General features: G+C 29.2%; 1 protein-coding gene across 2 annotated transcripts in view; it reads left to right on the top strand.

The window, feature by feature from the left end:
• Positions 1–319, top strand: part of LOC119593709 (sodium- and chloride-dependent glycine transporter 2-like) — a 32,059-nt gene that overhangs the window by 19,956 nt on the left and 11,784 nt on the right. The gene's annotated exons all lie outside the window — the stretch shown is intronic.

Consider the following 319-nt stretch of genomic DNA (forward strand, 5'->3'; position numbering starts at 1 on the left):
TATATTTAACGGAATATAAATTATTCTAGACATTGATCACTGTGCCTGTCCCGTATATGAAATGTTTATTATACTATATATTTATTTCATTTACATGCATTATCTGCGGCCTAAAAAAAAGAAAAAAAAATAGTGCGACAAAACTCTTCGTAAAAAATATGTTTGGTTCACTAAATGATTAGTTATCACCTATGTAATCTCACAGGTAACCATTTTTTTTTTATTTAGAAGCACATAATTAATGATTATGATATATACCACAGTAATGCACTTCATAATAGCCAGCGTTCGAAATCATTCATCGGTTATGGCATACGTG

The sequence above is a fragment of the Penaeus monodon genome, chromosome 32 (genome assembly GCF_015228065.2).
Source record: "Penaeus monodon isolate SGIC_2016 chromosome 32, NSTDA_Pmon_1, whole genome shotgun sequence".
In the NCBI taxonomy this organism is placed as follows: domain Eukaryota; kingdom Metazoa; phylum Arthropoda; class Malacostraca; order Decapoda; family Penaeidae; genus Penaeus; species Penaeus monodon.